The sequence below is a fragment of the Vigna umbellata genome, chromosome 11 (assembly GCF_029865625.1).
Source record: "Vigna umbellata cultivar VRB3 chromosome 11, Vumbellata_1.0, whole genome shotgun sequence".
In the NCBI taxonomy this organism is placed as follows: domain Eukaryota; kingdom Viridiplantae; phylum Streptophyta; class Magnoliopsida; order Fabales; family Fabaceae; genus Vigna; species Vigna umbellata.
In genome coordinates, this window is record NC_142175.1 from 16791812 (window position 1) to 16814418 (window position 22607).

The 22607-nt window shown below is 38.8% G+C and overlaps 1 pseudogene; it reads left to right on the forward strand.

Moving 5' to 3' along the window:
• Nucleotides 1-1056: 1056 nt before the first annotated feature.
• LOC148191048 (uncharacterized) lies at nucleotides 1057-11966 on the forward strand (annotated as a pseudogene).
• The last annotated feature ends 10641 nt before the right edge of the window (nucleotides 11967-22607 follow it).

Here is a 22607-nt window from a genome sequence, read left to right on the forward strand (position 1 = left end):
TCACAATGATGACCACTACCAAATGTGATAGGCGACGGCTTGAGCTGAATCCGGAAACGACGAGAAATCGGGATTTGCTCGAGATGAAGACCGGGAAGCAGCGGAAGAAACAGACGTAGTCAAGAACCCTAGCATTTGGATTCGAAGATGAACAGCGAGGAACAAACCAGAGATTCGAGGTTTGTTCGGTTGAAAACCTAAGGTTTGATGCGGAAGCGGTTTGAGCGATGGAGAAGTGTTTTAGGCGGTGAGAAAGGATCTAATCGGTGGAGAATGGTCGTGAAGCAGAGATGAAGATGTGGTTCGGAGGGATCTATCAGACGTGAGAAGTTTGAGATTCGGAGGTGACGAATCTCATGAGGAAAAGGATTCGGAGGCTTCGCTGATGAAATCTCGTGAGGGAATAAGGCACGCGTGGCATTAGATATGATGCAAGCCCCGAGGAAGCTTTCAATTGATGAGAGTGGCGTGAGATGGATGCTACGGAGGAGAGAGAATCTGATAATGGAAAATGAGAGAATGGATGGTGTGAATGGAAGGTGGCTAGAGGAGATCCTTTGGGATTCTCTAGCTTTGACTTTCAAGGTAGAATTGATCTGGAGTGTTCTCAACAGAATAACAATTCATTATGCTCAAAAGTCCCTTACAAGAGGTGGTGGCATGTCTATATATAGGACTAAAAGTCCCTCCTATCTAGCACATGCCTAACACCTTTTACACATGTTTTTAATAAAAGTAAAAGAAATACTATACTAAACTAATTAGCCTTGGTCCCCGCGTATCAAAATGCCTCCTAGAAGACAACATAGAGTTAGAAAGCATTATCCAAGAGAGCCTAAGATTGATCTTCCTTCCTTCCATGGAAAAGATGATGTAGAAGAATACCTAGAGTGGGAAATGAAAGTTGAGCAATTGTTTGAGTGCCACCAAATAGATGATGAAAGGAGAGTCACCATGGCTTCTCTAAGCTTTCAAGGTTATGCCTTAATTTGGTGGATAGCCTTAGTCAAGGACCATAGGCTAAGACACTTACCTCCCATTAGGTATTGGAATGAAATGAGAGCTGCCTTGAGGAGGAGGCATGTACCAGCCTATTATGATAGGGAGATAATGGATAAACTCCATAAACTCCAACAAAGGAACATGAGTGTTGAGGAATATAGACAAAAAATGGAGTTACTCATGTTGAGAGCTGGGATAAGAGAAGAACCTAGGATAACAATAGCTAGGTTTCAAAGTGGACTTAACTATGACATAAGAGATAGGGTTGAACTTATACCCTACAATGATCTCAATGAGTTAGTCCAACTTTGTGTGAGGGTAGAGCAACAACTAAAGAGGAAAAGCTCCACCAAGAAAGATTACCCTCATAGTTCTCACCATAAGAAAGAGTATAAGAGGGAGGGTAGTCAAACCAAGCCAAGATATGAAGAAAGAGAGAGAGAGAGAGGAAAAGAAAAAGTCAAAGAACCTTCAAGAGATCATAAGAGTAAGGAGACTAAGTGCTTTAGATGTGGGGAAAAAGGGCACTATGCATCTGAGTGCCGCAATAGAAGGTCAACTTACATCCTTGAGCATGAGAGTGAAAGTGAGGGTTCTTCATATAGTGAGTCTGAGACATCCACTTCTGAAGAAGAAGAAGCTTTACCTTGTGATGGTGACTTACTTATGGTAAGGAGACTCCTGGAAAGTAAACATGTAGAATTAGAACAGTCACAAAGAGAGAACCTATTCCACACAAGATGCAAAGTTTTAGAAAAGACATGTTCAATGATAGTGGATAGTGGGTCTTGTTGCAACTGTTGTAGTTCTAGAATGGTAGAGAAGCTTGGCTTAACCACTACTCCTCATCCTAAACCTTACAAACTTCAATGGATCAAAGAGGATGATGGAATAGTAGTTAAAGAACAAGTAAGTGTACCTATTTCCATTGGCAAATATGAAGATCAAATTGTTTGTGATATAGTACCAATGGAAGCATGACACATATTACTTGGAAGACCTTGGCAATATGATAAACAAGCTTTACATGATGGAGTCACCAACAAAATCACCATTCAACACAAGGGAAAGAAAATTATTTTGTGTCCTCTTACACCTTCACAAGTAAGAGAGGACCAAATAATTCTTAAGAAGAAGTTGGATGGAGAAAAGAAAAAAGAAAATAGGAAAGAAAGAAAGAATTTGGTAACCCATGCCTCAGCCCATGAAGTTGTCCAACCTCAAACCTTGAATATTTCCAAAAATCTTTTTCTTGGACAACCTCATTTCCTTCTTTATTGCAAAGAGGCATTTGTTTCAATCACTCATGAACTTGGTTCTCTACCAAAGGGGTTGCAAAAACTTTTAAAGGAATTTGATGATATATTTCCCAAAGAGGTACCAAGTGGATTACCACCTTTGAGGGGAATAGAACATCAAATAGATTTGGTGCCTGGGGCAAGCCTACCTAATAGGCCAGCCTATAGAACCAACCCTATGGAAACAAAAGAAATAGAGAAACAAGTTAATGACTTGTTGAACAAAGGGTGGATCCAAAAGAGTTTAAGTCCCTGTGCTGTGCCTGTGTTGTTGGTCCCTAAAAAGGATGGGTCTTGGAGAATGTGTACAGATTGTAGGGCCATCAACAACATAACTGTCAAGTATAGGCATCCCATTCCTAGGTTAGATGACATGTTGGATGAATTACATGGAGCAAATCTCTTCACCAAAATTAATCTTAAAAGTGGATACCATCAAATAAGAATTCATGAAGGAGATGAATGGAAAACTGCTTTCAAGACCAAGTTTGGTTTGTATGAATGGTTAGTCATGCCCTTTGGCTTGACTAATGCTCCAAGTACATTCATGAGATTAATGAATCATGTGCTTAGGGAATGCATAGGCAGATTTGTAGTGGTCTACTTTGATGATATCTTAATCTATAGTCAAGGCCTTCAAGAACATCTTAACCATGTCAGAAAAGTCTTGCTTCTTCTTAGAGAACATCATCTCTTTGCCAACTTTGACAAATGTACTTTTTGTCAAGAAAGTGTGATTTTCCTTGGATTCAAAGTGGGAAAAGAAGGTGTACATGTTGATCCAGAGAAGATCAAGGCTATACAAGAATGGCCAACCCCTAAAAATGTAGGAGAGGTGAGAAGTTTTCATGGGTTAGCAAGTTTTTATAGAAGATTTGTGAAAGACTTCTCCACCATAGCTGCTCCTTTAAATGAGCTAGTCAAGAAAGATATGCCTTTTATTTGGGGTGATAAGCAAGAGTTGTCTTTTGAGACTTTGAAACACAAGTTAACACATGCACCTATTCTAGTTTTGCCTGATTTTTCCAAAGCCTTTGAACTAGAATGTGATGCATCTGGGGTAGGAATAGGAGTTGTTTTAATACAAGGAGGACATCCCGTAGCTTACTTTAGTGAAAAACTTAGGGGGCCTACCTTAAACTATCCTACCTATGACAAAGAGTTGTATGCCCTCATTAGAGCTTTGAAAACTTGGGAGCATTACTTGGTAACTAGAGAATTCATCATACACACTGACCATGAATCTCTCAAGTACATTAAAGGGCAAGCAAAGCTAAACAAAAGACATGCAAAGTGGGTGGAATATCTTGAGCAATTTCCCTATGTCATCAAACACAAAAAGGGGAGTACTAATGTTGTTGCGGATGCTTTATCTAGAAGACATGCATTATTAGTAACCCTAGGATCTCAAATATTAGGATTTGATGACATAAAAGAGTTATATGAAAATGATGAAACATTTGCATCCACTTATTCATCATGTCTTAAGAAGCCTTTTGATGGATTCTATCTTTCTGAGGGGTATCTTTTTAATAAAGGAAAACTTTGTATACCCCAAGGATCCATTAGAAAACTTCTTATCAAAGAGAGTCATGGCGGAGGACTCATGGGCCATCATGGAGTTGATAAAACTCTAAACATTTTGAAAAGTAAATTTTATTGGCCACACATGAGAATAGATGTTCAAAGGCATTGTTCTAAATGTATAGCTTGTTTACAAGCCAAGTCCAAAATTATGCCTCATGGACTCTATACACCTCTTCCTATAGCTAATACCCCTTGGGAGGACATAAGCATGGACTTTGTCTTAGGATTGCCAAGAACTCAAAGGGGGTATGATTCTATATTTGTGGTAGTAGATCGTTTTAGTAAAATGGCTCATTTTATACCCTGCCACAAAGTAGATGATGCTAGCTATATCTCTAGACTCTTCTTTAAGGAAATAGTGAGATTGCATGGCTTACCCAAAACTATAGTGTCTGATAGAGATGTGAAGTTTCTAAGCCATTTTTGGAAAACTTTATGGGAAAAGCTTGGAACTAAACTTCTATTCTCTACTACATGTCACCCATAAAATGATGGGCAAACTGAAGTAGTAAATAGATCTTTATCTACACTATTAAGGGTAATATTAAGGGGTAATAACAAATCTTGGGATGAACATCTACCTCACATTGAATTTGCTTATAATAGAGTAGTCCACAAGACTACTAATCTTTCTCCTTTTGAGGTTGTTTATGGTTTTAACCCTATCACACCTCTTGATTTACTACCTCTTCCAGAATCATCTTCTCTTCTTCATAAAGAAGGTGCTTCTAAAGCGGAGTTTATCAAGAGGTTACATGAGAAAGTAAAAATCCAAATTGAAAAACAAACTCAAAAATATGCAGAATACAACAACAAAGGGAGAAAGAAAATAGTTTTTGAAAAAGGAGACCTAGTTTGGCTTCATTTGAGAAAGGAAAGATTTCCCTCTCAAAGGAAATCCAAACTTAGTCCAAGAGGAGATGGTCCATTCAAGGTGGTCAAAAGGATAAATGATAATGCATACATATTAGACCTTCCTGAAAGTTATGGTGTCAGTCCTACTTTTAACATCTGCGATTTAATTCCTTTCACAGGAGATGATCAACAGGATGAAGCAGATCTGAGCACAGATCTTTTTCAAGAGGGAGGGTCTGATGGAAGACCATCTAAGACGCACATTGGACCTCTTACTAGAGCCATGGCAAAGAGGATTCAAGAGGAAGAAGGACCATATACTATTTTGCTTCTATGGAAGGTAATTTACATTAATCCTTCTTCCCATAATTAAAAGCACATTTTTTTCTTTGTTTTGTAGGATTAATAAAATTGGAGGAAGCAGCTGCCAGCATAGCATTTGAGCACATGAAAAGGGAGACTTGGAGGGAGAAGCTTGCTGGCAAAGCTATCAAAAAAACTCAGCTAGGCCAGCTTTCACGTGTACTGCTGAGTTGGAAAAAGAATTCAGAATTGGTGCTGTTCACGTGTGCTGCTGAGGCATGTTTGGAGCTGAAGCAAATTGGCGCCTTTTTCATTTGCATTTGGATTGAATTTCATTTCAGATTTGAGGCTCTTATTTTCCTATAAATAGGAGACCTCTTCCTTTTGTAGTTACTTTAGAGCTATGCCCAAATGCTGAGAAATATATTCCAGTCTTGCATTCTGCTCTTGAGTCAAAATTGCTTGCAATTTCTTCATTTTCTCTCAAGCTTCCTTCCATTATATGAAGGCTTTCTGAGCTTAGAGGCTTCACTCATTCTACCTTGCTTCATTCAAACACCTCCATCAACATTTATTCCATCAAGTCCGCTGCACACCAACACACTTACCACACCTCTGATCTGGGAGCTTCAGGCCACTGGATTCCTCTGGAATTTGGCTCCATCAGGAACGTACGGGGAAGTCTAGATATAGGGAATTTCTCCCAATAGTATGTTGGTTGTCGTTAAGCTCCTGCACTAAAAGAACTAATTATTAGGAATGCTAGGAATCGTATGAACTCGTAATTAGGGATAGGCCTTCTTGCAAGGTAATTTAGAGAGTGGCATTAACAATGATGAAAAGAATGTTGAATTCCTAAAGTCTATGAGAGTGGATAAGATGAAATTGATAACCCCAACAACATACTCATCCATATATTCCATTGAAGTGTTTGTATTTTGTTTTAGCCATTGATCAAATTCATGTATACATGTTTATTTTCTGTTTTGCATATTAAACTCCATTTATTTCGTTTTTAAGTCTTAAATAATCAACAAATCACATAACTAAACTAGGTCGTGAGTCCTTTGGGAGAACGATACTTGGTCTTACCGAGTTTATTACTTGAAACGATTCGGTCACACTTGCCGATTGTTCAACAAGTTTGTGGCGCCGTTTTTCGGTGTTCATAAATTTGTCATCAAGTTTTTGGCACCGTTGCCGGGGACTCGTGGTTTAACTGGTTAATTTGTGTGATTATTGATTATCTTTGACTTTAATTTTGAATTTCTTTTTTATTTTTCTGTTTTTATTTTTTGTTTTTATTTTATTTTATTTTATTTTATTTTATTCTTTGAATCTTATATCTTCTCCTATATCTTTTTGTGCTAACCAAATATTCTAGGGTTTTGTGTTCTTGTGTATGCAGGAGACAATTCGAACTAGGAGCAAGATAACTGCAGAACCTCTTCTTGAAGGTTTAGACGAGAGTAGACGGAGGAGAAGAATCCGAACATCTAGAGAACTTTTCCCTCCTCCGGAAACTCTGTTGCAACCATCACCACAAGGTTCTGACCATAGCACAGAAAATATGGAGAACAATAATATCAGAAGAACTCTTGCTGATTACACCAATATAGCTGGACCTCAGCACTTTAACAGTATAGCTAGACTTAGAGTAAATGCAGCTAACATGGAGGTCAAACCAGCATTGATCCAACTGGTGAAGAGCAATCAATTCAATGGGTTATCTCATGAAAGCCCATATGAGCACCTCGCTACATTTAATGAGATCTGCAACACAGTGAAAATCAATGGGGTGCCAGATGAAGCGATCAAACTTAGCTTGTTTCCTTTCTCATTAGGAGGCAATGCTAAGCTTTGGTTAAATTCTTTTCCAGAGGGAAGTTTCACAGAGTGGGAAGCAGTGGTAACCAAGTTTCTAAATAAATACTTCCCACAATCAAAGGTGAACAAAGGCAAGCAAGAGATTTCTTCATTCAGGTAGGGCATGTAAGAATCACTGGGTCATGCATGGGATAGATACAAAAGCTTGCTACGAAAAACACCCACGCATGGATTCGATGAAGTGGAAGTATTCCTTACCTTCCTTGGAGGTCTTGGTCCACAAACCAAGATGATGCTTGATGCCTCAGCAGGACGAAACATTAAATGGAAAACTCCAGAGGAAGCAACAGAGATTATTGAAAATATGGCTACTAGTGATAATGAGCTCAACAGTGAAAGAGGAGCTCCTATGCAACAGAAAGGAGTTCTACAATTACAGACACATGATGCCTTGCTAGCACAAAATAAAATTCTAACTCAACAGCTGGAGACTCTTACTAAAACACTTGCACAATTGCCTAAAGAGTTGAAAATTGCTGCATAGGTACAATCTCAGTTGTGTGAATTATGTGGAGGCGACCATATCAATGGTCAATGTGCCTTTCCAGCAGAAGCCGTGGAGGATGTGAATTACATGACCAATCAATACCGTCAAGGGAACTACAATCAAGGGTGGAAACCACACCCAAGCATTGGTCAAGGGCAAACTAGGCAAGCTGGTCAATTTAATAAGCAGCAACAGCAACCCACCTTATGGCAGCAAATTTCTATGCTTAATGAAAGGTCCATGAGGATGGAAGACACTCTTAATAATTTCATACAGAAAACTGAGTCTACCCAAAAGAGCACTGAAGCTGCTATCAAGAATTTGGAGATTCAGATGGGGCAGATCACCAAACAGGTGGAAGAAAGGCCAAATAGAAATTTTGGGGCTAATACTGAGGTCAACCCCAGAGAAGAATGCAAGGTGGTAGAGAGTGCTAAAAATGAGATAGTTGAGTTAGACAAAGGAGAAACAGAAGAGAAAAGAGAAATAGAGAGCAAAAATACTTCTCCTTTTCCCATACATCAAGGGAAACAACTGAATTTCACAGAATTATTCAAGATGGTGGATAATGATGCACCTTGGGAGCAGATTCTACAACAAATTTTGGTTTACACTAAATCTGATGAAGACATCTCTACAAAGAAAAGACGTAGAGATGATGAGGCAAAGAAGTGTAAAACTGTTAAAAAGGAGTCATTCCCTCCAAAAGCAATAGATCCAGGAGGCTTTTCTATCCCTTGTACCATAGGGAAGAAAAGGATTAAAAAAACTCTTCTTGATTTAGGTTCAAGTGTTAACTTGATACCTTACTCTTTACTGGAGCAAATCGGCGATGTTAATATGAAACCTGTAAAGGTTAATTTAGTAATGGTCGATGGATCTTCAAAGGAACCATGTGGGATTGCAGAGGACATCATAGTTTGTGTTGGAAAACTCCAGTTCTTGGCAGACTTTGTGGTGATGAAGATGGAGACAGAAAAGATACCTATCATTCTTGGAAGACCGTTTATGAAAATGGCCAAAGCTATCATTGATGTAAACGAAGGTATAGTGGTGCTCCAAGACCAAGAGGAGAGAGTTGTTGTAGATGTCTTTAAAGATGAGACGCAAACACAAGAGGAAGAAGCTAGTTATAAAGCTGCATTTCAAGATGCACACATGACTAGCCGTAAAGATGAAAAGCCCAAGGTTACAGGTAACCATTGTTTGTTGTTTCAGGTGCATAAAGGAGAACAGATTGGAAGAGGAGGAAAAGTTCCTGATGACTGGAATAAAGGAAGACCCCAACTTGGTACACCTGTGAGAATCAAAAACAAGTTGTGGGTTGTGAAAGGCTATAAAGAGAAGGAGATGATAGAGATAGAGTCTCCACATTCTAGAAAAATCAAAGCAGTACACAGGAAACAACTGATGAGTTGGTGGGACAAGAACATCAACTATGAAGAAGGAATTTGAACTTTACTGGGTCAAGCTAATGACGTTAAAAGAGCGCTTGCTGGGAGGCAACCCAGTGATGTAAAAACTTTTGATTTTGTTTTGTAACTTTTAATTTGTGGACATTATTTTTGTAAATGCTTTATTGGATATAGCATCTACTGAAGGATGCTAGGTGGTTAAGTATCTACTGAAGGATACTAAGTTTGTAACACCTACTGATGGGTGTTGGTAAGTCTGTAACACCTACTGATGGGTGTTGGTAAGAAAATTCTGCACCTACTAATGGGTGTTGGTAAGATTCTAACACCTACTGATGGGTGTTGGTGGATTTTGGGTCAGGCTCGTGACGTTAAACAAGCGCTACCTAGGAGGCAACCCAGTTGATTGATTGTTTTTGTTTGTTTCATTTTAGTAGTATAATAGGGTTGTGCATAAGTAACCTGAGAATTGAATTGCAGGGAACCAGTGAGGGGCATGTTTAGGAGGCACGTAGGTTAAGAAAGGAAGGAGCAGAGCACTTCACGAAAGTGCCGCTGAGCGGCAAGTTACCGCTGAGCGGTATTATCGCAAAGTGGGCTTTAGTTTCCCCTTAGCGGGACCCGAGCCCATTAGGGTATTTTTATACCCTAAGCTGTGCAAATGCTCTCACTTTCAGGCTCTTCTCTACATAAACACTCCCACATACCTTTTCCAAGGTTCTCCACATCTTTTACCTCTTCTCTTTTGAAAAATTTCTCTTCCACTCACTTTCTCACTAGTGTTTCATCTAAGTTTGGGGTTGGAAGAGAGCATCTTAGCTTGGAAGCATTCTCATTGCATCTAGTATCTCCACCCAAGTAAGTAAAAGCATTTTGTTCATTCTAGGGTTCTTGATTTTGAATGTGATTGTCAAATCATGAATATTTAGGGGTTTTGATTTCCATGCATGATTTGATGATATAATTGATGTTTGAACCGATTAAACTGCATGATTTTGATCTGGAAAACTGAAAATTGCATTTGGGTGGAGTTAGGACAGCTTAAAAAGAGGTTTTTCAAAACTCTGCAGAGTTACCGCTCAGGGGTAAATTGCCGCTGAGCGGCACTCTGCCAGACCTGAAATTTTTGAAAATTTGTGTTCTGGAATGTGGCACTAGTGGCGCTGAGGGGTAATTCTGACCCCCAGCGGTGGTTTAGCTTCGAAAGGAGTTGTATTCTGTGTTTTACTAATGATTAACATCATGTTCTGTGGTTTTGTATCTGTGTTTGATTGTAGGAATGGCATCCTCTTCAGGAAAAAGATTGAAAACCATGGCAACCAAGAGAAAGGAAAAGGAACCAGAACAGCCCCATTCTAGTAGGTTCCTCTCTCGGAAACATGAGAAGCACTTCAAGGTGGTGCCAGATAGGAGACTCCTTATGGAGAGAAAAGTTGGAATGATACCTAATTTTTCTCCTTGTTGAGAGGGTCGCGCCTCCCACAAAAGTTGTTTGCAAAATTAATGCAGTATAGTACTAGGAAGTGACTCCTAGGTCGTCTCTCAAGGACCAAATTGGGTTCAGTCTCAATTCAAACACGTAGGGGGGGGGGGTTTGGTGAAAGATCTTTGTGATTTGAAAATAAACTAAATTAAAATTGAAAATTAAATACAACCGAACGTAATTGACAACATTAAAGTGAAGGAAAACTCTGGAATAAAACATTCAATGCCAAGATGCGTGAACTAATTTCAATGCAATAAATAAATAAGAAAAACACATTCAATGCTTAATTGTTTGGACCAATTAGGATGCAACGATAAAGCTAAAAATGAAATGCTCATTGTATTAAACATAAAAGAAAAGAAACTAAATAGGATTGGAACGCATTAACAGTACAAAAGGAGAGAAAGCATAAATAGTAAAAGGCATAATGTAGAAAAAAAAAATGTTGAATGCAAATTAAAATATAAAAATGAAACCTTCATGCGTGAAAACCTAAAGAAAATCCCATTGCTTTTTATTTTTTTTTTTTATTTTTTTTTTTGCAACAACCCTTAATTGAACCCATGTGCTTCCACATGCAATGAATCACGTGCCCTTGCTTCACCTTTTCTTCCTCATTAAAATAACAACTTATTCTCTAAATTCAGCCTTGTAGGTGGCGGCATACAGGTACTTCTTCTAAAGGAGTTGAAATAAAAAAATAAAAAAAAATGCCAGCACCACCCAAAGTCCATCCGGACGTGACAATGCTCTCTTTTCAACAATGAATGAACACTCTTTTCAATAACACAAAGTAAATTCAGCACTCCAAAGCAATAGGAAAGAAAAATGAATCACCACTTTTACTTGTTGTCCTAGCTGGAATCCAACATCAATAAAAGGTGCGTAACCAAATTGAAAGCAGTACATTCAACAAAATTAAAACTTCCCTTTTTTTTATCACCGTGCACATCATTCCAGCCCCTCTTTTATTGAAATGAAAACTAAAAAAATAAAAAAAAAATAAAAACGTTTAAGGAAGAAAACCGAGTGAGGTTGGCGGCTGGCTGCTTCCACACGTCCCAGCTCTCTCCCGTGTGCACCGTCTTCTCCAGCCAAGAAAATGGAAATCACCACTCAACCATTCTCCATCCCGTAACCTTCCATCTCTCAATCTCCACACTCCTCTCGGTGGTTCTCCCTCTCTTTCTATTGTGGCGGCCACTGGAACTCGTAAAACTCAAAAGTATAAGTGCCCTAGTGCCAAGCTGTCTGCTGGGCCGTTTTCTGCTGTGTTGTGCACCTCCCTTCCATTGCTGGATGTTTCTTGTGCACATGGACGTTCAACACCTTCACTTCTAATCATCATTGGGCTCTCTTCTCCCATGCAAGACCGTGAGCTGGGCTTCCCTCAACTCCGTGCTTGCTGGACGTGTGCAGCCAAGTGTGGCCCGGTGTGCTTCTCCCTCTGCCACCACAAGCTGCTGGACGTAGCACCCTTCAAGTTTCTGGACGCGTCAGCTGCTGGACTTCTTCCACTCAAGAAAGCATCGTGTGCTTTTTCCCAAGTGGCAGCTGGATCTCCAAAAATTACTGGACCGTGCCAAACAAATGGGACCGTGGGTGCTGCTGGAAAATGTTGGAGCGAGTTGAACTTGGACGCATGATCTCCTTTCTTCTCCTGCCAGCTGGACTTCTAATTGCCGGATGGCTTCTTTTTTGCTGTGTGCACCGCTTACTGCTGGACCGTGTGCTTCTTGCTTCCGCTTGTGAAGGCTGCTGGGTGCTGGACCAAGGACGTGGCAGCTGCTTCCATCCGTCCAGCCCACTCCGTGACACCACCTTCTTCTTAACGTGCAGCCCCCTTTTTTTCTTTGGGCCGAGGTTTGCTCTATGCACCACGTCTTCATATGAATCCAGCTTCTCCATGTGCACCCCTAAAATTAAATCCATACCTCCTTTCTCTTTTTAGCTTAAAATAAAATGGATGTGGCATTTCTCTAAATCCCAAAATATTGTCCAACAATTTTCCTACAATTAATAATGCAAATAGTTAGCTCAAATAATTCAAATTAATTAAAATTAGAATTTCTGATCAAATTAAGCACAATTAGTAAAAACGGAAAAATACCGGACGTTTTAGCACAATTCCCTGATTAAATTCGGTACAATAAACTAAGTGAAATTGAGAAAATATTGACTCATCAAAATAGACCACACTTAGTCTTTTGCACTCTTGGGCAAAATCAAGACGCAGATCAAGGAATAGTCCAAAGGACTTTTAAGAAGGTGACACAAACTCAGCATACAGAAAACAAAGACTCAACAAGGACAGAAACAGAATTACACAGTTCTCCAGGAATCTGGACCAAGAAAAGAAGTAGACAATATCCAACACAGAATCAATCAGAGAAAGCAGACACTCATGAAATCATCCAAGCAATTCAGTACAAGGAAAACATTCAATCAGTTCAAGAGATGAATCAAATGCAACAGAGCCTCACAGATGCACACAATCAGTGTTTCTCTCAAGTGTTTAAGGTAAATCAATGTCACTCAATGCACTCAAGAAAGCAATCACAAATAGACTTGGCAAGCCTCTAATATCAACACTCAAGCACATACGCATGTTCAAATCAAAAGGTCTTTTCATGGTTGTAATGGGGCCAAGGACAAGGGAGGATATATCTGGATAAGAAGCTACAAACCATAAGGAATAGATGAGCAATGGGGAACAAGTGTAAACACATTCAAACACACCCACGACCTCTAATTCCATCCTCTTCTTGACTCCATTATTCACAAATTTTTTTATTTTTCTCATTTTTTTTGCACTTTTTTTTTTCATCCTATCTCTTTTCTTTTCTTTCTTTATCACTCAACAGGATCATATTTCCAAAAACAACACAAGATGAGGAACCAACTAGCCGATTCATCAAAGTCCCCAAGGAGACCACACTTGTTCCCAAAACAGTTCCAAAGCTCCAAAATTCCCTAAGGTTAAGGTAATCATGGTTTTTCACTCAGGGCTAGTGTATGAGCTTCAAAACAAAGAAATGAGGAAAGTATAGGCTCAAAAGGGGTTATCAAAGGATTAAAACAAGGTAAGCTTATTTGGCTAGAGAGGCTCAAGAACAAAATTGCCTTTATCACTTCCAAACATGCATGTCAATCAAGAATTATCAACAAGAGTCAAGCCAAGGCATATGCACAAGCAATCAAGAGACATATCGCACACAAGAAAGAACATCAAGTGGCTCAAATCTCAGGGTAATTGTCACAATCAATTCAACCTCTCAAACATCATAATCATCTTCCCAAGCAAAGAAAAGCAAGGGATTTCAAACCAATAAGTATCAATCAAGTGAAGTGAAAGACGAGTCTACAACTTTAACACAGTCCAGAAATGAAGAGAATCATGCAAAATTGTATACAAGATAAAACAAAACTACCTAGAAAAGAAAAAATTTAACACGGAAAACAAAAACTAACGAAGAAAAATCAGAATCTCCCCCAATAGACCACACTTAAACTACACAGTGTCCTCAATGTGTCATAAGCATAAGATCGAAAATCAAAACAGTGAACAGATCATGGACAAGTGCAATAAAAGTAGGGAAAGGGGGAGAAGAGAGAAAGAAAACTCCCCTGATCATGGTGGCAGTTGCCAATTTTGGACTTTCAGGGAGATGTCTTCCACCACAGGATCCAGCAAGGAAGTTTTGAGGAAGAATTGCTTCATCCTCCAGATTTGATCTAGTAGGGAGATATCATCTACAGTTGGATCTAAGAAGCAAAGACTGTTGATGAGCGGGTTCAGCAGGTGCCTACTGATGTTGAAGCTTTTGTGAGTGTAAGCACCCTTGTCTTCCACTGTGGGTGCATGTTGGTCAAATTCATGTGTACCTCCTGCAACATGGTTAGTGCAATGTGGCTCCAAAGAAATGACGTGCAGAGGTATAACACCCAATCCCAATTTATCATACTGAACCTCAGATACATCCTCAGAACATGAATCAATTTCAAAATCACAAGCAATATCAACTACAGACTCAGATTCATGTTCAATGCATGGAGAATAAACATTCGGATGCGACAGCAAAAATTGGTTCTCATCATGCACAGAGGGAGAATTAAAAACATGCTCATCAACAGTATAATCATCAGCATACCTCTCAACAACATAATCAAATTGAGGTATGCTTACCTCCTCTTCCTTGAAGATTCCCAAAGTGTGGGAAGATGAAGGTGGTCTACCTGGTTCAGAATTACTGCTTATTTCTGCCTGTTCCTTAAGATCTTTATCAGTCTCCTCAGATGCAAGAGTAAGGACATCTGAAGGTGGGAAAGTAGGTTGCACAGTGGTAAGCTCATAACTCTGCTCCCCATCTCCTATGTGGATGCCACCATCATCATCTGGAATCCAAACAGTCTGAAATGATGACTCTGAATCTTGAGACTGTTCCTCAGTGAGTTGAGTGGCCATCTGCCCTATCTGATCAGTCATACTCTGAATGGCAGCTCCTATTTCTTGCTGGAACTGCATGTTCTCTTGCCGAAACTGAAGGTTCTGCATGGTCATCTGCTCCAACAACTCCTTCAATGTAGGCTCAGAAGTAGAAGGCTGAGGAGCTATTTCGGCAGGAGCACTATACTGCTGACTCTCGTATTGCTGGACTGGTGGAGGCATAAAAGTACTCTGGAATGGTGGTTCTTGATATTGATGCTGTGGAGCATCATACCATTCCAAGGTAGGGTCATTCCATCCAAGACCGTTGCTGTAAGCATATTGCACAGGGGAAAATTTGCTCAGAAACTGATGCTCAAGATATCCCCAATCGGTAACGGATCTCAGAGGAAGAGAGTCTTTCCAATCCTTAGCTGTTCCTTGTAATGAATGCGGAAATGCGCTCAAGAAAATGTAATCAAGAGGGACATCTAGAGGCTTCATTGAAGAGCACATGATGTGGAGCTCCTCCAAATGTCTGTGTGGGCATTCTCTTGCAAAACCATGAAACTTAGGCAGCAAATGTATCAGTCCAGGGGTGAGATCGCAATGAAGATCATCCTCCTTAAGTGAAACCGGCTCACAAAGAGCACTCTCAGAAATTAGAGGATGAGTCATATTGTTCTCAACATAGAAATCAGCAGAATATGAATTACAATCAGAGTAACATGCAGAAGGAGAATCATAATCAGAGGCACTAGCAAAACAAGCAGTATTCACGAAATCAAAATAGGTAGACATGGAAAAAGAAGAATACTAAAAATCACGAAACAAATAAAACACAACACATTTATACATGCAACACGCACACACAAAACAGAACATCACATCACATCACATCACATCACATCACATCACAACACAACACAAGACAAAACACAACACACACAAACACAACAAAAAGACCTAAGACTGAACCGTTGGTCCCCGGCAACGGCGCCATTTTGTTGAGAGGGTCGCGCCTCCCACAAAAGTTGTTTGCAAAATTAATGCAATATAGTACTAGGAAGTGACTCCTAGGTCGTCTCTCAAGGACCAAATTGGGTTCAGTATCAATTCAAACACGTAGGGGGGGGGGTTTTTGGTGAAAGATCTTTGTGATTTGAAATAAACTAAATTAAAATTGAAAATTAAATACAACCGAACGTAATTGACAACATTAAAGTGAAGGAAAACTCTGGAATAAAACATTCAATGCCAAGATGCGTGAACTAATTTCAATGCAATAAATAAATAAGAAAAACACATTCAATGCTTAATTGTTTGGACCAATTAGGATGCAACGATAAAGCTAAAAATGAAATGCTCATTGTATTAAACATAAAAGAAAAGAAACTAAATAGGATTGGAACGCATTAACAGTACAAAAGGAGAGAAAGCATAAATAGTAAAAGGCATAATGTAGAAAAAAAAAATGCTGAATGCAAATTAAAATATAAAAATGAAACCTTCATGCGTGAAAACCTAAAGAAAATCCCATTGCTTTTTATTTTTTTTTTATTTTTTTTTTTTGCAACAACCCTTAATTGAACCCATGTGCTTCCACATGCAATGAATCACGTGCCCTTGCTTCACCTTTTCTTCCTCATTAAAATAACAACTTATTCTCTAAATTCAGCCTTGTAGGTGGCGGCATACAGCTACTTCTTCTAAAGGAGTTGAAATAAAAAAATAAAAAAAAATGCCAGCACCACCCAAAGTCCATCCGGACGTGACAATGCTCTCTTTTCAACAATGAATGAACACTCTTTTCAATAACACAAAGTAAATTCAGCACTCCAAAGCAATAGGAAAGAAAAATGAATCACCACTTTTACTTGTTGTCCTAGCTGGAATCCAACATCAATAAAAGGTGCGTAACCAAATTGAAAGCAGTACATTCAACAAAATTAAAACTTCCCTTTTTTTTATCACCGTGCACATCATTCCAGCCCCTCTTTTATTGAAATGAAAACTAAAAAAATAAAAAAAAAATAAAAACGTTTAAGGAAGAAAACCGAGTGAGGTTGGCGGCTGGCTGCTTCCACACGTCCCAGCTCTCTCCCGTGTGCACCGTCTTCTCCAGCCAAGAAAATGGAAATCACCACTGATAACAGTTGAAAAACTGTTATTTTCATGCTTAAAAGTGATACTAAAAGCAACCTTTAGACTTAGAAACTAGCTTGAAATCATGCATTTTGTTTATATTTTCAGAAATAAGAGAGCTGGACAGGTTTATGCTTGATTTGAGTGTTTTTGTGCAGGTTTTGAGGTGAATTTGGTGAAAGAAGTGAAGAATGCGAGAGAGGACATTAGAAAAGACAAGAAAGAGTGCAAAAAGAGAAGTCGAAGGCACCGCTCAGCGGCAAACTACCGCTGAGCGGCACTCAAGAGGTGGCGTTGGAACCGCTGAGGGGCAAATGGCCGCTGAGGGGAAGAAAGAAGACGCGTAATCACCGCTGAGCGGTAAATGGCGCTGAGCTGCACTTTTTGGGCTTGGGTTTTTGTAATCTTTTGTAACTCTAGATTAGTATATAAGGGCTTGCACGTCCTTTAGTTAGGGATCTTTGGCAGAAACGAGGCAAACACTCTCTCTTTCACCCCTTTGAAGGAGGATCTTGGATGCTCAGGCTACCTCTTCCACTTTATTGGGTTTATTCTTTCATACTTTCATTGTTATTCATCTAGGTTCACCATGAATATGGTGAACTAAACCTTGTATGTTTGTTGGGGAATCAATGTAATCTCTTGAAGCTCTCATATATGGAATCTGTTGAGTACATCTTTGAATTAAGACATATGCTTTCTTTCATCATTAGTTAGGGTTTTTCCTCTTTGCTCAATGCTTGCATTGTTTAACTCATTCTAATGCATGATTATTGGTTTTGTCGATACGGACACGTACGGGGAAGTCTAGATCCGGGGAATTTCTCCCAATATTATACTGACAATATTCTATTGGTTGCCTTTAAGCTCCTGCACTCATGAACTAATCATTAGGAATGCTAGGAATTGTATGAACTATTTGATTAGGGAGAAGCCATCTAGAATGGTACATTAGAGAGTGGCATTAACAATGATGATTTGAATGTTGAATTCCTAAAATATATGAGAGTGGATGAGATGAAATTGACCCCCAACAACATATTCATTCATATATTCCATTGAAAGTGTTTATCTTTTGTCTTTGCCATTGATCAAAATTCATGCATACATGTTTATTTTCTGTCTTGCATTTTAAACTCAAATATTTCGTTTGTAAGTCTTAGTTAATCAAGAAACCACATAACTAAACTAGGCCGTGAGTCCTTTGGGAAGAACGATACTTGGTCTTACCAAGTTTTATTACTTGAACGATTCGGTCATACTTGCCGATTGTGAAACAAGTTTGTGACATCATATTTTGGTGCTTACAAATTTGTCCATCAAGTTTTTGGCGCCGTTGCCGGGGACTCGTGGTTTAACTGGTTAATTTGTGTGATTATTGATTATCTTTGACTTATTTTTTTTTTATTTTATTTTAAATTTCGAATTTTTATTTTATTTTATTTTTCTGTTTATATTTTTCAGTTTGTATTTTATTTGATTTTATTTTATTTTTTCTGTTTTCTGTTTTTCTGTTTTCTGTTTTATTTTCTATTTTTTTATTTTTCGGTTTTTATTTGATTTTATTTTATTTTTTTTAGATTAGATTTTATTTTATTTTATTAGATTTTATCTTTTTATCTTTTTAGATTACATTTTATTTTATTTTATTCTATCTTTTAGGTTAGGTTAGATTTTATTTTATTTGATTAGATTAGATTAGATTTTTTTTTAGGTTAGATTTTATTTTTATCTTTTAGATTAGATTTTATTTTAGATTAGGTTTTATTTCATTCTATCTTCTAAATCTTCTATCTTCTAAATCTTTTTATCTTTTCAATCTTTATTTTCTTCTATATCTTTTTGTGCTAACAAATCTGTTCTAGGGTTTTGTTTTCTTGTGTATGCAGAAGGCAATTCGAACTAGAAGTAAGAAAACAACAGAACCACTACTTGAAGGGCTAGACGAGAGTAGAAGGAGGAGAAGAATCAGAACGTCCAGAGAACTTTTCCCTTCTCCTGAAACTCTCCTACAATCATCACCACAAGGTTCTGTTCATAGCACAGGGAGTATGGAGAACAATAATAATGCTAGAAGAACTCTTGCAGATTACACTAATCTTGCTGGACCTCAGCACTTCAATAGCATAGCTCGGCCTAGAGTCAATGCAGCCAACATGGAGGTCAAACCAGCATTAATTCAACTGGTAAAGAGTAATCAATTTAATGGGTTATCACATGAAAGCCCATATGAGCACCTTACAACATTTAATGAGATCTGTAACACGGTCAAGATTAATGGGGTGCCAGACGAAGCTATCAAACTTAGCTTGTTTCCTTTCTCATTGGGAGGCAATGCTAAGCTTTGGTTGAACTCTTTTCCAGAAGAAAGTTTCACGGAATGGGAAGCAGTGGTTGCAAAGTTTTTGAATAAATACTTCCCACAATCTAAAGTGACTAAGGGAAAGCAAGAGATATCTTCATTCAAGCAGGGCATGGAAGAATCACTTGGACATGCATGGGATAGGTATAAAAGCTTGTTACGTAAAACTCCCACGCATGGCTTTGAAGATCAAGAAGTAGTCCTAACTTTCCTTGGAGGGCTTGGTTCACAAACCAAGATGATGCTAGATGCCTCAGCTGGAGGCAATATCAAATGGAAGACTCCAGAGGAAGCAACTGAAATCATTGAAAATATGGCTACAAGTGATAATGAGCTGCACAATGAAAGAGGAGCTCCTATGCCACAGAAAGGGGTTCTACAATTACAAACGCATGATGCTCTGCTAGCACAGAATAAAATTCTAACTCAACAGCTAGAGACTCTGACAAAAACTTTGGCTCAATTACCTAAAGAGTTGAAGTCTGCTGCCCAGATACAAACCCAGTTGTGCGAACTATGTGGAGGTGATCACATAAATGGCCAGTGTGCTTTTCCAGTGGAGGCCTTGGAGGATGTTAACTTCATGGCTAATCAGTTTCCATACCGTCAAGGGAATTATAATCAGGGTTGGAAACCACATCCAAGCATTGGCCAAGGACAAACTGGGCAGGCTAATCAGTTTAATAAGCAGCAGCAACAACCAACCTTGTGGCAACAATTATCTATGCTTAATGACAGATCAACAAAGTTGGAAGAAACTCTTTAGCAATTCATCCAGAAAACTGAATCTTCTCAAAAGAGCACTGAAGTTGCTATAAAGAATCTGGAGATTCAGATGGGTCAGATCACCAAGCAATTGGAAGAAAGACCCAACAGAAACTTTGGGGCTAATACTGAGGTTAACCCCAGAGAAGAGTGCAAAGTGGTCAAGAGTGTAAATGAAGAGATCATTGAGTTGGAAGAAGATGAAACAGAAGAGAGAAGAGAAGAAGAAAGAAAGGACACTTTTCCTTTTCTAACAAATCAGGAGAAACCAATGGATTTCACAGATTTATTCAAAATGGTTGATAATGAAGCTCCTTGGGAACAAATTCTACAGAAAATAGCAGTTTACACCAAATCAGATGAAGGAACCTCTACAAAAAGAAGACGTAGAGAGGATGAGGAAGAAAAGTGTATAACTGTTAAGAAAGAATCATTCCCACCAAAAGCAGCAGATCCAGGCAGTTTTTCTATCCCTTGCATTATAGGGAAGAAAAAGGTAAAGAAAGCTCTCCTTGATTTAGGCTCAAGTGTTAACTTGATGCCTTATTCTCTATTGGAGCAAATTGGCCATGTTGAAATAAAACCTGTAAAGGTTAATCTTGTAATGGCTGATGGATCTTCAAAGGAGCCATGTGGGATTGCAGAAGACATTGTAGTTTGTGTTGGCAAACTTCAGTTCTTGGCAGACTTTGTGGTAATGAAGATGGAAACTGAGAAAATACCTTTCATACTTGGAAGGCCGTTTATGAAAACGGCTAGGGCTATCATTGATGTGAATGAAGGTATAGTGGTTCTCCAAGACAGAGAGGAGAGAGTGGTGGTGGATGTGTTCAAAGATGAGATACAAGCAAAGGAGGAAGAAGCCAGTTATAAAGCTGCATTTCGAGATGCACCCATAACTAGAGGTAAAAATAAAAATCTTAAGGTTTCTGATAACCATTGTTTGTATTTTCAGGCACCCAAGGTAGAAGAGTTTGGAAAAGGAGAAGAAGTTCCTAGAGACTGGAAAAAATTAAGACTCCAACTTGGCACACCTGTAAGACTCAAGAACAAGTTATGGGTTATTAAAGGCTTTAAAGAGAAGGAGATGATAGAGATAGAGTCTCCATATTCTAGAGAATCTAAGACAGTCCAAAGGAAGCAGTTGAAAGGTTGGTGGAAGGACTACGTCAACTATAAAGAAGATGGAACGTGAGCTTTAACAGGGTCAAGCTAGTGACGTTAAAGAAGCGCTTGCTGGGAGGCAACCCAGTGGATTTACAAACTTTTGATTTGATTTTGTAATTTATAATTTGTGAACATTATTCTGGACATTATTTTGTTGGATCTAGCATCTACTGAAGGATGCTAGGTGATTAAGTATCTACTGAAGGATACTAAGTTTGTAACACCTACTGATGGGTGTTGGTGAGAAGATTTTGCACCTACTGATGGGTGCTGGTAAGTTTGAAACACCTACTGATGGGTGTTGGTGGATTTTGGGTCAGGCTCGTGACGTTAAACAAGCGCTACCTGGGAGGCAACCCAGTTGATTGATTGTTTTCTGTTTGTTTATTTTTAGGATTTGCATAAGCATTTTTAACATTGAATTGCAGGGAATCTATGAGGGGTATGTTAGGAAGGCACTTAGGTCAAGAAAAGAAGGAGAAGGGCACATCACGAAAGTGCCGCTGAGCGGCAATTACCGCTGAGCGGTACTATCGCAGATGGCTTAAGTTCCCCTTAGCGGAACCCGAGCCCATTGGGGTATTTTTAAACCCTAAGCTGCGCGTTTTTATATTTTCAGGCTCTTCTCTGCACACACACTCCCACATACCTTTTCCAAGGTTCTCCACATCTTTTCCCTATTCCCTTTTAAGAAAATCTCCCTTTCACTCACTTTCTCACTAGTTTTCCATCTAAGTTTGGGGTTGGGAGAGAGCATCATTGAAGGGGATGATTTCTTCATTGTGGTTTACTAATGCTTAACAATGTATCTGTTGGTTTTGTGAATTATGTTTGATGTAGGGATGGCCTCCTCATCGGGCAAAAAGAATCAAGACTATAAGATTCAAGAAGAGGAAGATACAGAGAGCTCGGACTGATGAGGAGCTGAGATAGCATTTACTGATGAATGCTATCATATGATTATGCTTTTGTGGTTTAAGTTTTCTGAACTTATTTGTTTTTGTTTTTAGATTAGGGTTTGATGTACTCTATTGAACACCTGGTTTGTTATGATGGTTTGCTATTAACTGTGATTGTGTGATAAGTAATGCTTGATGATGCTTATTGATTGATTGATGTTGAGATGATGTGCACATTAAAATGCTTATACAGGTGATTCACAAGCTTTGTGAATAAATGCATAATATCATGATTGTGATTGTGAAATTAAACAGGATGTGCATGTCAAATGTGAATGAGCTTATATGTGAGGTTTTGAGCTCCAGAGTTGTTATTGTTGAATGCTATTACTTTGAAAGCATGAATGACTTTGCCCAGGTTTTCTATGATTGAATAAATTGCTTGTTTTGCATCATATGATCAAAGGCCGTGTTTTTGAAACCCTTTTTATTGGCCAAATTCATAAAGTTAGCCTACTAAAAG